Genomic DNA, 14,581 nt, shown 5'->3' on the forward strand with positions numbered 1-14,581 from the left:
AGGCTCCCCTTACTCAAAGAGTAAGGTCCTAATTAAGTAACCATCTTTAGTGCTTTCCTTAGACACCAATTAGATTAATTGTTCTAGAATGGGTTAGCTCAAAATTTTTCAACACTATGACTTAATATAATTTTTATTGAGGGCTTACTAGTCTCTAGCACATTTTTTAATTGTAACATATATTTAACATATCTAAAATAAGCTATCATGCATCATAGCTATCTCATAGCATGTATAAATTATAAGCAACTAATTAACATGCTTCAACATATTTTCATATGGAAAATTTCATATCATGACATTTTATTACATATCATATCATATATGAATCATATATTTCAGCATTTCATTAAGCATATGACATTATTATCTCATAGTAAATTAATAATCATACATCATGCATTATTATTTGATTGAACCAATTAAGGATAGCTCTGATACCACTGTAGGGTTCTAGCATGTCATAATGGGCAGCGGAAGCTAGGGATTTTAAAATTTTCTTAATAAAGTCCCTATGCATGAAACCCTTTTAAGCCTAGATCACCTTAATGATTACAATCAAATAATATAAAATAAATGCAGAATTAGTAGAATACCTCAAACGCTAATCCAAAGTGTACAATCTCTATGAGGCGTCCAAGTGTCCGCCCTCCAATGGTGATCCACACGAAAACTTGATCAAGACTTTAGCTCCAAAGACTTTTGATCCTTAATGCAGAATTCTTCTAAAGAACTCTAACGGCTTGCTTTCCTTCCTTTCTATTTTTCTTTAGCCTTCTAAAATCACTTCTAATCCTTTTGTCCTAATGAAGACCACCTTATCTTGGCTTAGGACACACTAGAAGCAATGTTAGAAAGAAAGAAACTAATGTAAGAAAGAAGGGATATGAGAGAGAGAGAGTTGGATTGATTTCCGATGATTTGAAAACACCGGGAGCATTCCCTATTTATAGATGGCGTACGGATGCATTGTAGCCATCCATTCATGCATGAAGAGGGGCGTGAGATCAAGGGATGTGTCATTTGATGAGAGGGCATATCAGAAGTAGTTAGGATAAGATGAAGTGCTTATGATATGGCGCTTCATCCTTATCCATTCCCTAAGCATCTCTTCATGAAATCCACCGTACTCATGCCTCTCTTCATTTCTTCTCACGCATGAAAAATAGGGAGCATTCTCAACCATTGATCAAGGCTAGATGATGATCCAAAGGCCCTTATTGGTGGCGCCATAAGAAAGAAGGAGAGAGAGAATGATGCGGTTGAAGGAAAAGTAGTTAGGATATGCTGACGTGTCATCTTTATCCAATCCAAGTGGCACTTCTTCATGAGGCGCCATTCTAAATTCACCGTATTTCCTTCTTTCTCACGCCATCTGATGTTGACTAAGTCAATATCACAAGTCCATCACGAGATCATGATCTCCCATCATCCCATGATGAAGATCCAATAGCTCTAATCCATGGCGCCATCCATTTGATCCTTCTCTTCATCCAAATGTTGATCCAACGGTCAAAATTAAATATTTTATCAAATCTAATCCAATTAGACTCAAATCAAGCCAATTTAGGTGCCAACTCTTGGCTAACCCATATTAGAATATGATCTAATCAAATTAGATCAATTAAGAATCAGATTCGAATCCAATTCGAATCAGATTCGAATCCAGTTCGAATCAGGAGCTAAGGTTTGCAACACCTGCTAGGATGTTTATCTTGCAAACATGATCTAATCCAATTAGACCCTTGATAAGTTTTCTTGTGTGTGACCCATTGGGTTCCATACTTAGCCAGCAATAGGTGTGAGTGCGAGTTGACCCAACTTGATTAGAACTCTTCTAATCGATTTAAGTCCAAACTGCGCGAACCCGAACTTAACAATTAGAATCCTTTCTAATTGATGATCGAATTAAACTCTTTAGTTCGATCAAACCTATAAGACAAGATTGACGTCTAGCAACGTGTCATGTCTACCCGGAAAATATGGAATTTGGTGGAAATACCAAAAATACCCTTCAGTGGCAAGTTACCATGCAATTCAATCCTTTAATCAAACTGCATCCCAAATATGTATATGAGTATGAATATATGTCAAACTCAATTTTATATTCATATTTTTCTCAATCTTTTAATGATAATTCAAATAATGAAATATTAGAAACTCTTTCTAATTTTCATTCTGCTTTGATCAAAGGCTTCCTGAATTATCATATGATTAGAATAAATAGGAAGCTATCTTCTCTTACTAGAAGTGATTAATTCCTTGTTGACCTACTCATAATCTTCGTACACAATCCACCATATCCAGAAGACCTCGTACATAACTTATTGTCATGAATGAGTGTAAACCAAAATATAGGTTCATGTGCACAAGATACCATGGTGATCTCAGGTCAAAGGATCAGTTGCACAACTCCCACTAAGAGAATCATCTTTTGACATGTAAGTAAGACTTCATAAGATTTCTTTTTGTAGGTCAATTCAGTGAACTCATTCTTCTAATGAGCACCCATATCTTTGTATTAGTGTCTCCACACAAATGATTGTGAGATCAATCATCCTCTGCATCGAGCATACATAAGACATGCCAGTCTTTCCGGTAATCATTGATCCCCGACTCAATGTACCAATGACTGGGAATATTTAAGATTAGAATTTTAGGATTTTAAGTCTCACTAGTATGATCTCATCATAGTCTTAAAACCATTGCCCTAATCTAAGGAGTTTATCATAAATATAATCAACAGCATATGATAAAATATAATGCCTTTATTCATATTTAAATATCATGTACATGATTTGGACAAATCAAAAGAAAAACCCTTCGCAATACATATTACGATTGGCTTGTAGGGCATCTACTCTTTCACATGGATCTCTTGGATCCTTTGGCACTCACTTCTTGCTCAGACACATTTACAGATACATCCATATGCAAATGATAGAGACTGTCGATCATAAAATCTCGTGTAACTATTTTATTTCTCAAATAAATAGAACAACAGTCTTTGTCAAAAGTAAAAATATGACCATCCTGTGCTAGACATGAAACAGAAATCAAATTTCTGCTAGCAGCAGGTACATAATAGCAGTCTCTAAGTAATAAACTAAAATCAGACGGTCGTCGCAGAGGGTAGGTGCCCACAGCCACGACAGCAACTTTTGTCCCATTGCCAACCCGAAGGGTTACCGCACCTTCCGCCGGCCTTCTACTTTTCTTTAGACCCTGCATGGTAGTGCACAAATGAGCACTAGAACCAGAATCTATAACCCAACTAGAAATAGAAGAAACCGTTAGATTAGTTTCAATTATGAACAAGTCTATACCTTCCGAAGGTGTGTCAGCCTTCTTGTTCTTCAAGCTCTCGAGATATGAAGGACAGTTTCTTTTTCAGTGGCCATCAACATTGCAGTGAAAATATTTTCCTTTGTCATTAGCCTTTTTCTTTTGAACTTTCTTCTTTGGCTTCTTGTCTTTCTTCTGCTTCTTTGCAGGCTTCTTTTTCTTCCAAGTAGACTTTCTCTTGGAGCCAGAGTCAGCTCAGCAGCAAGGACATTGCCCCTTGAACCTTTCAAGGCTCCCTCAGCAGTTACCAACATGTTTAACAGTTCATTCTTAGTGCATTCAATCTTATTCATGTGGTAGTTTACTATAAACTGTCCAAATGAATCTGGAAGGAATTGAAGGATCAGATCTACTTGCAATTCCTTGTGCATGTTCATACCGAGCTTCTCAAGCTCCTCTAGATCCTTGATCATAGTCAGACCGTGATCATGGACAGACTGCCCCTCGTGCATCTTTGCTTTGAAGAGCCTCTTGGACACTTCAAAACGAGCTGTGCAACTCTGCTCACTATACAACTCTTGCAGGTGTGCCAGTATGTCCCTAGAAGTCTTCATATTCTCATGCTGACATTGGAGTTCATTAGACATGGATGCCATGATGTAGCACTTGACCTTAATGTCATCGTCCATCCACTTTTCATGCGTTGCACGTTGATCAGCGGTCGGACGTGCTGGTAATCTGGGGATATCTCTTTCGAGTATGTAGCCTAGTTTCTCACAATTCAGAATAATTTTGAGGTTTCTAAGCTAGTCCTTGTAATTGGTTCCAGTCAATCGGTTGGTCTCAAGAATACGGGTCAAAGGATTTGAAGCTGACATAGTGATCTGCAGAGAGTAAAGATTCTAGTTAGACTTTGTACTTGATCTTAATTTGTTCTAGGGTCTTTTAGAACAGATGTACCTCCCACTATTTTCTCGAATCCCTTACACTCCTCTAGTAGGAAAACGGAAATCCTTCGCGACTAGGATTTCTAGTGGGTACTGCGGTCCCACCGATTTACATGCCACCTCACCTAACAGTTATTGGTGATACATAAATGGATGAGTGTACAACTCTTGTACAATGCTTCTCAAGCATGTTGCAGTGCTACTTGGTCTCTAAGTCATGAAGACCTCACCTAACAGTTATTGGTCCCATTCCTTAGTTAAGTCAGACCCACCGTATAACCGTAGAAATAAAGTTGTCATTGGGTCCTCACCTAACAGTTATTGGTGCGCAACCCCACCTTTATCCCTACAACATCTCATATCTATAGAGAGGTCCAGCCCCCCGATGCAACTTGCCCACTGTGTCCAGCCGAGACAAGTCAACACCAGAAAGACCTTAGCAGCTCTACTACGATGGAAGACCTATGGACTTAATATTGGTTAATCATGTCTTAGTATTTGCAACTTAAGCTCTTCATAAGAGGTAATCGAACAATTGGCCAGGTAAGCAGGTGGGAGGCTTCCCTTACTCAGAGAGTAAGGTCCTAATAAAGTAACCATCTTTCATGCTTTCCTAGACACCAATTAGATCAATTAATCTAATATGACTCGCTCATGTTGGTTCACTCTTGACTTGATTGAGGAGGTTTTAGTTTAGGTCTCATTGGGATTGCTCTGCTAGTTTGCATCATATGTAAACCTATCTACCCCACTCACATTCGCATCATATGCAAACGGCACATCGCAGGCAGTTATAATCGCAGCAATAAATAAAGCTAAACTTTAAATAGGTGATGATCATGGATTCTAATTAGGTCATATTACAAGCACATGCACGTCAATCGATCAGTTGGTCTTCAATTCTTGAATTGGTCCCGAGCCTCCTTGATTCGATCCTTGATCAACTCTTGATCCAATCGCCATCAACCGCTCAGATCGCCGTTCATCTCATGTATTGTCTTCAACTTGATCGTTGACGTACATTACATCATAGAAATACAACCAGATATAAAATAATAAATTACATCCTTTTTAGGAGGCACGTAGGCCTCTCAAAACATCAAATAAGATGCATGCAAGCATCTGAAAAATTACATGACATTATAGATCACATCGCAGGTCATTACATTTGATACCAAAAGGGTTTGAATTCTATAATCATCACCGCATGCAATAATTATAATTTTCAGATCTGAAATCTAATTGATTATCTTATGACATGGGTTGCTGATCATGCTTAACATGATTCTAAACTTTGTAATCCCATTAACAAAGTAATTAGAATCATTAATTTATCACATAAAAATCAGCATGCAAAAATCAGCAACCCTAAAAAATCTGCATGCAGAAAATTTTCAACATGCATAACCTTTTAAATTTCAGATCTAAGATGCCTATTAATAATTAATCCTTACTTTAATCTACGAAGCCTAGGCTCTGATACCACTGTTGGAAACCCGCCCATGCTGCAGAAATAAAAAAATTTCAGATGCAGTGGAAGTGGCATGCGCGGGATCAATCGTTCATCTCATGAACGTTATTCAAAAATCGTTCGTAGACAGATAAGGATTAAAAACTTTTAAAAATATTAGGAAGATCAGATCTTCACCTTGTGCGGATAAATGATCACCACAAACTAAAGTTCGTGATTTTGGAAGAAGGCTCATTTGAAGCCGTACACGCGTCCGACCTCTACGGGTATCCACACGAAGTAGAGAACTAATCCAAACGCTCCAATCTCCCCGGGGTGCTAGCTCCCTTGCAGAGATATGTTTTGATGGATGATCACCTCCCTTTCAATCAACCCTTGATTGTGCTTGGGAGGAGGAAGAAGAAGGATGAAACTTGAAGAAGAATCAAAGCACCATGCAGCCCTTTTCTTTCCCCTGCGTTGGATGAAGGAAGGGAAGAGGGAGGAGGCCGCCAAGACCTTTCTTCCTTTTCTTTTGCTTGCGGCTGAAGACCAAGGGGAGGAAGAGGGGGAGTACGGCCACAAGGAGGAGGGCTTCAATGCTTGCCCTAGGTGCCGCCCAAGCCTCCTTTTAAAGGTATCTAGGGCTCCTACAAATTAGGAGCTCTTGATCTTTTTCCAAGAGGGTCGTCGGCCCCTCTTGTGTTGCCGCACCAACAAAGAAAAGGAGGAGGGGTGCACGCCCCTCCTTCCTGGTTAACCTAATCCTCCTCTAAGGAGGATTAGGTGTCCCTCTTATGGCTTAGTCCTAATCCAATTAGGCTTAGATCATAGTGTGAACCAAATTGGATTTTATGCAAGTCCTAATCCAATTAGAACTTGAATGAACCATGACTCAATTGAACTCTTCAATCCTAACCCAATTAGGAGTCATCTTGATTCATTAAATTAATAATTAATTGGAACTTAAGAAATCCTAATCCAATTAGGACTTATTTAATTTTAGTCCTAATCCAATTAGGACTCTAATTTGAATCCAAAGTCCTAATCTAATTAGGACTTCTAGGAATCCTACTCTAAGTAGGAATCCAAATTGAATTCAAAATCCTAATCTAATTAGGATTGTAGGAATCCTACTCTAAGTAGGACTCCCAGTTCTAGTCCAAGTAGGATTTCCAGTCCTAATCTAATTAGAACTTCAGGAATCCTACTCCAAATAGGATTCGTGTTTTAAGTCCAATTAATCAATTCCCATTGTTCCTTCTTCAACTGATTATCAATCGAATTGATTATTCGTGATTCATAATCATAATTCAACCATCGGATCGGTCAATACCTCTAGTGTGTGTGACCCCATAGGTTTTATTCTGACTAGTAGTGAGATATATCGCAATCTCTATCACAATATCATTGAAAACTCCTTTCAATGGGTTGGATCGATTCCAACTCAACTCATTAGGATTTATCGACCATCGAGATATTCCCTGTGAGTCTCACCATCCACCAGTGACACCTAGCAGCATGTAGTGACTACCTAGCAGAATGGAATAATGAACCTCTAGGTGCAGTTATTGTGTGATACAGTCCTACTATCATTGATCCCTACAGGACGGAGTGTTAGATGTATGCCCTAGAAGCCAATTTGGCTGACACATTGTTGATTCTAGGGACATAATTTTGTACTTGACTATTTATTATTGAATAAATAAAAGGCATCTTTTCATTCATATTGTTTATGTGTCTATGAATCGTCCAAGAAATTAATAAGATGATGATACATATTCTCAAGAGTTGAGAATTTGAGCCATGTATCATTGGTGATTAATTTCTAAATGCTCCTGATCAAAGGATCATCACGAGGACGGTGATCGATCCGATCAGTGCACAGATCACTCTCCTTCTGGATGGACGAGACTTGAGTCCACAGTGTAGGAACACTGAAGTGATAGTGCAGGTGCTTGTTAGAGAACAAGGGTACTGAGCGTGACCAATACAAGAAGTCACTTGGATGTCTATCCACTCGTCAGTGACTTGCTTGATGTTGCAGTAGTGTGACTGGTCCTTTGACCTGCGGTGCTTCGGCTGCTCACAGTGGGGTTATTGTAGTTTGACTGCACACATACATGGTCCCTAGCCATATGGGTCCATGCAGTGTAGATTGGCTGCAGTAAGTTCACTGTAGGAGTAGGGTATGCACCTATATGGAATCTATCGACCTTGATAGATAAGGAGAGATCCTATGTGATTTATAAGACTGAGTTCGTAAGACCTCGGCCGGGGCAGTATACACAGTGGAGAAAGAGTTTCTCACTATCGAACTCGAGACGAATAAATCTTGACATATGACAGACGATGGGGTTTGACGAGTTGTCCATGACCTCCGTCCTGTAGGGATCCACGATAGTAGGACTATATCACATGTTAACTGCACCTAGAGGTTCATCATTCCATTCTGCTGGGTAGCCACTACATGCTGCTAGGTGTCACTGGTGGATGGTGGGACTCATAGGGATTATCTTGATGATCGATAAACCCTAATGAGTTGAGTTGGAATCGTTCCAACCCATTGAAAGGAGTTTTCAATGATATAGTGATAGAGATCACAATATATCTCACTACCAGTCAGAATAGAACCTATGGGGTCACACACACTAGAAGTATTGACCGATCCGATGGTTGAAATCGTGATTAGGAATCACAAGAAATCAATTTGATTGATAAGAAGTTGAAGAAGAAATAAAGGGAATTAATTAATTAGACTTAAACACAAATCCTACTTCGGGAGGGATTCCTAGAGTCCTAATTGGATTAGGGCTGGGAATCCTAGTTGGAGTAGGACTGGAATTCCTACTTGGAATAGGATTCCTACAATCCTAATGAGATTAGGAATTTTGAATTAAAATTGGATTCCTACTTGGAGTAGGATTCCTAGAAATCCTAATTGGATTAGGACTTCGGATTCAAATAGAGTCCTAATTGGATTAGGACTAAAATTAAATACATCCTAATTAGATTAGGATTCCTTAAGTCTAAATTAATTATTAATCTAATGAATCAACATGACTCCTAATTGGATTAGGATTGAAGAGTTCAATTGAGTCATGGTTCATTCAAATCCTAATTGGATTAGGACTAGCATAGATTGAACCCAATTTGGCTAATCCTAATTGGATTGGGATTAAACCATAAGAGAGGCACCCAATCCTCTTTGGAAGAGGATTAGGGCATCACAAGAAGGAGGGTTCACGCCCCTCCTCCTCTCCTTGAGTGCGGCATGAAGAGAAGGGCCGGCGCCCCCCTTCCCTCTTAGGCAATATGTCTAGGGCTCCTAGATTGTAGGAGCCCTAGATGGCTTTATAAGGAGGCATGAGGCCGGCGCCCTAGCCAAGAGCTCTCTTCCTCCTCTTGCTGCCGCCACCAGCCCCCTCCTCTCTTGGTTCAGCCGCAAGCAAAGGGAGAGCAAAGTCCAAGCGTTGGCGTCATCCTCTTCCTCCAATCCTTCTTCCAACGCAGGGAAAAGAAAGAAGGCTGCAGAAGCTGTGTTCTTCTTCCTTGAGTCCCTTCTTCTTCTTCCTCCTCTCAAGCACTTTCAAGAGTTGAAAGAAAGAGAGGAGATCAGCCATCAAAGGAAGTCTCTGCAAGGGAGCTAGCACCCCGGAGAGACGAGAAAGCTTTGATCGGTCCTCTGCTTCGTGTGGATACCCGTAGAGGCCGGACGTTTGAACGGCTTCAAGCGAACCCTCTTCCTAAAACCACGAATTCAGATTCGCGGTGATCATCTACCCGCGCAAGGTGAAGATTTGATCTTCCTATTAGTTTTAAAAGGATTTAATTCTTACCTAATTACGAAAGGTCTCGAAACAACGTTCATGAGATGAACGTCGAACTCGTGCATGCCGATTCCGCTGCCATCTGAAAAATTTTTGAAATATCAGCGGCATGGGCGGGTTCCCAACAGTGGTATCAGAGCCTAGGCTTCGTAGATTAAGGTAAGAATTAAATATTTAAAGGCTTATTAGATCTGAAAATTGATTGATCATGCATGCTGAAAAATTCTGCATGCAGATTTTTCAGGGGTGCTGAATTTTTACATGCTGATTTTTATGTGATAAAAAGATGATTCTAATTGCATTGTTAATGGGATTACAAAGTTTAGAATCATGATTAGCATGATCAGCGACCTATGTCATGATATAATCAGTTAAGTTTCAGATCTGAAAATTATAATTGTAGCATACGGTGATGATCATAGGATTCAACCCCTTTTGGTATCAAATGTAATGACCTGCGATGTGATCTGCGATGTCATGTAATTTTTCAGATGCTTGCATGCATCTTATTTGATGTTTTGAGAGGCCTGCGTGCCCCCTAAAAGGAGATGTAAATTATTTTTATTTTTATTTTACATCTGGTTGTATTTCTGTGATGTAATGTACATCAACGATCAAGTCGAAGACGATGCATGAGATGAACAGGGGTCTAAGCGGTTGATGGCGATGGGATCAAGAGTTGATCAAGGATCGAATCAAGGAAGCTTAGATCCAATTCAAGAGTTGAAGACCACTTGATCGATTGATGTGCATGTGCTTGTAATACGACCTAATTAGAATCCATGATCATCACCTAGTTAAAGTTTAGCTTTAATTTGATGCCGCGATTATAACTGCCTGCAATGCGCCGTTTGCATGTGATGTGAATGAGAGTCGGGTAGATAGGTCTACATGTGATGTAGCAAACCCAATTGAGACCTAAATTAAAACCTCCTCAATCAAGTCGAGAGTGAACCGACATGAGCAAGTCATATTAGATTAATTGATCTAATTGGTGTCTAGGAAAGCATGAAAGGTGGTTACTTAATTAGGACCTTACTCTCTGAGTAAGGGGAGCCTCCCACCTGCTTACCTGGCCAATTGTTCGATTACCTCTTATGAAAGGCTCAAGTTGCAAACACTAAGACCTGATTAACCAATATTAAGTCAATAGGTCTTCCACTGTAGTAGAGCTGCTAAGGCCTTTCTGATGTTGACTTGTCTCGGCTGGATACAGTGGTCAAGTTGCATTGGGGGGCTGGACCTCTCTATAGACATGAGATGTTGTAGGGTAAAGGTGGGGTTGGGCACCAATAACTGTTAGGTGAGGACCCAATGACGACTTTATTCCTACGGTTATACGGTGGGTCTGACTTAACTAAGAAATGGGACCAATAACTGTTAGGTGAGGTCTTCATGGCTTAGAGACCAAGTTGCACTGCAACATGCTTGAGAAGCATTGTACAAGAGTTGTACACTCATCCATCTATGTGTCACCAATAACTGTTAGGTGAGGTGGCATGTGAATTGGTGGGACCGCAGTACCCACTAGAAACCCTAGTCGTGTGGGATTTCCGTTTTCCTACCAGGGGAGTGTGAGGAATTCGAGAAAATAGTGGGAGTCATATTTGTTCTAAAAGACCTTAGGACAGATTAGGATCAAGTACAAGAGTCTAACTAGAATCTTTACTCTCTGCAGATACAATGTCGGCTTCAAACCCTTTGACCCGTATTCTTGAGACCAACCGACTGACCGGAACCAATTACAAGGACTGGCTTAGAAATCTCAAAATAGTTTTGGACTGTGAGAAGATAGGCTATATACTCGATTCAGATATCCCCACATTACCAGCACGTCCCACTGATGTTCAGCGTGAGATGCATAAAAAGTGGTTGGACGATGACATTAGAGTAAAATGCTATATGATGGCATCTATGTCTAATGAACTCCAATGCCAGCATGAAAATATAAAGACTGCTAGGGACATACTGGCACACCTACAAGAGTTGTATGGTGAGCAGAGTCGCACAGCTCGTTTTGAAGTGTCCAAGAGGCTTTTCAAAGCGAAGATGCGCGAAGGGCAGTCTGTCCATGATCACGGTCTGACCATGATCAAGGACCTAGAGGAGCTTGAGAAGCTCGGTATGGACATGCACAAGGAATTGCAAGTGGATTTGATCCTACAGTCACTTCATGATTCATTTGGTCAGTTTATAGTAAACTACCACATGAATAAGATTGAATGCACTAAGACTGAACTAATCAACATGTTGGTAACTGCTGAGGGAGCCTTGAAAGGTTCAAGGGGCAATGTCCTCACTGCTGAGTTGACTTCTGGTTCCAAGAGAAAGTCTACTTGGAAGAAAAAGAAGCCTGCAAAGAAGCAGAAGAAAGACAAGAAGCCAAAGAAGGAAGTTCAAAAGAAAAAGGCTAACGACAAAGGAAAATGTTTCCACTGCAATGTCGAAGGCCACTGGAAGAGAAACTGTCCTTCATACCTCGAGAGCCTAAAGAACAAGAAAGGTGACACACCTTCAGAAGGTATAGACTTGCTCATTATTGAAACTAATCTAACGGTTTCTTCTACTTCTAGTTGGGTTATAGATTCTGGTTCTAGTGCTCATTTGTGCACTACCATGCAGGGTCTAAAGGAAAGTAGAAGGCTGGCGGAAGGTGCAGTAACCCTTCGGGTTGGCAACGGGGCAAAAGTTGCTGCTGTGGCTGTGGGCACCTACCATCTGCGACTACCGTCTGGATTTAGTTTAATACTTAGAGACTGTTATTATGTACCTGTTGCTAGCAGAAATTTGATTTCTGTTTCATGTCTAGCACAGGAAGGTCATGTTTTTACATTTGACAAAGACTGCTGTTCTATTTATTTAAGAAATAAAATAGTCGCACGTGGTTTTATGATTGACAGTCTCTACCATTTACATATGGATGTATCTGTGAATGTTACCGAGCAAGATGTGAGTGCCAAAGGATCCAAAAGATCCAGAGATGAGATAAACCAAAGATATTTGTGGCACCTCAGACTTGGCCATATTGGAGAAGATAGAATGAACAAAATGGATAAAGATGGGCTCTTAGGCTCATTGACTTCCGAGTCATATCCAGTTTGCGAGTCCTGTCTTCAAGGAAAGATGGCTAGACTACCCTTTGTAGGATATGGGGAGAGGACCACTGAAATACTTACCCTAGTACATACAGATGTATGTGGCCCATTCGATGTGCTAGCCAGGGGATGTTATTCTTACTTCATTACCTTTACCGATGATTATTCACGGTATGGGTATGTGTATCTTATGAGACACAAGTCTGAATCCTTTGAAAAGTTCAAAGAGTTCAAGAATGAAGTAGAAAAACAAACTGGAAAACCTCTTAAGGCTCTTCGATCAGATCGGGGAGGAGAATACCTTAGTGGGGAATTCCGGGACTATCTCAAAGAAAACGGCATAGTCTCACAATGGACACCTCCGGGTACACCTCAACTCAATGGGGTGTCAGAGAGGAGAAATCGGACCCTATTGGATATGGTCAGGTCCATGATGAGCTTCACTGATTTACCTATGTTCCTTTGGGGAGATGCCTTACTCACAGCGATTTATTTATTGAATAGAGTTCCCTCTAAATCCGTTCCTACCACACCGTATGAGATATGGCATGGTAAGAAACCAAGTCTGGGTCATCTCAAGATTTGGGGATGTCCGGCCCACGTCAAGCGACTACAGGCGGACAAGTTAGAGGCTAGGACCATAAGTGCTCGTTTTATAGGATATCCTAAAGAGTCATTAGGATACAATTTTTACGTCTCAGAGGATCACAATGTGTTTGTGAGCCGTCATGCCATCTTCTTGGAAAATCAGTTTATCCTTGATAGAGGCAGTGGGAGGAAAATTGAGCTTGAAGAGAAAGTCTCTGAAAAGCAACGAGTCATGGATCCTATAGAACCCATTCATAAGGAACCAGTACACGATGTCCCTCAACCACCTCGTAGATCTAGTAGAGTCTCCCATCCTCCCGATAGATACTTAGGTATACTTGAAGAGGATACTGAGGAAATGTTCCTAGTGGGAGATAGGGATCACATACAGGATCCCAAAACCTACAACGAGGCGATATCTGATATCGATTCCGAGAAATGGCTGGAAGCTATGAAGTCAGAGATAGACTCCATGCATTCCAACCAAGTCTGGACCTTAGTAGATCCACCAGAAGGTATTGTACCTATTGGATGCAAATGGATCTACAAAAGGAAGATAGGTTCGGATGGAGAGGTAGAGACCTATAAGGCAAGGCTTGTGGCGAAAGGGTATAGTCAGCGCGAAGGCATTGACTATCAGGAGACCTTTTCACCTGTAGCCATGCTAAAATCCATCCGAACATTGCTTGCCATTGCAGCATTTCATGATTATGAAATCTGGCAGATGGATGTGAAAACTGCTTTCCTGAATGGATATCTTGATGAAGATATCTATATGGAACAGCCTTTGGGTTTCACTTCCAGTGATAGAGATCACAAGGTCTGCAAGCTGCAAAGGTCCATCTATGAACTAAAGCAAGCCTCTCGGAGTTGGAACACTCGTTTCGATGATACAATCAAAACGTTTGATTTCATCAAAAACGAGGAGGAACCATGTGTTTATAAAAAGGTTAGTGGGAGTGCTGTCGCTTTTCTCGTACTGTACGTAGATGACATTATCCTGATTGGGAATGATATTCCCATGCTAACCTCGGTCAAGGTCTGGTTGTCAAAAGAATTCTCCATGAAAGACCTTGGGGAAGCATCCTATATCTTGGGAATAAAGGTCTATAGAGATAGATCTAAAAGGATGCTTGGCCTGTCACAGAAAATGTACATAGAGGAGGTGCTGAAGAGGTTCAGCATGGAAAACTCCAAGAGGGGTCTCTTACCCCTAAGGCATGGAATTCATCTCTCCAAGAAGATGTGCCCCAACACACCTGAGGAGATTCAACGCATGAGCAAGATTCCTTATGCATCGGCAATAGGAAGCCTCATGTATGCCATACTATGTACACGACCTGATATAGCTCTTGCTGTGAGTGTCACAAGCAGATATCAGTCGAA

Source organism: Phoenix dactylifera, chromosome 15 (assembly GCF_051530095.1).
Source record: "Phoenix dactylifera cultivar Ajwa chromosome 15, Ajwa_hap1_PhDact_Kaust_v1.1, whole genome shotgun sequence".
Lineage (NCBI taxonomy): Eukaryota > Viridiplantae > Streptophyta > Magnoliopsida > Arecales > Arecaceae > Phoenix > Phoenix dactylifera.